We start from the raw sequence: 232 nt of genomic DNA on the forward strand, positions 1-232 counted from the left end.
GATGTCACCCAACCGCGCCTTCAGCGACTCACCATACAGCTGACTTCCCTCCATCGTGGGACGTCGGGCAATTATGCCAGACGCCCCAGAATCTATGAGGATCTTTCATGGCTTCTCGAAGCCCTTTCGGTCGCCTCCACGACCAGCAAGCCCGGCTTGCACGCACGTTTCGTGTTTAAGAGCACGGAGCTCTTCGGGGCTGGGCCCTGTTGACCTATGACTCTCTGAGGCT

The sequence above is a fragment of the Plasmopara halstedii genome (genome assembly GCF_900000015.1).
Source record: "Plasmopara halstedii genome assembly, contig: Scaffold_2386, whole genome shotgun sequence".
Lineage (NCBI taxonomy): Eukaryota > Oomycota > Peronosporomycetes > Peronosporales > Peronosporaceae > Plasmopara > Plasmopara halstedii.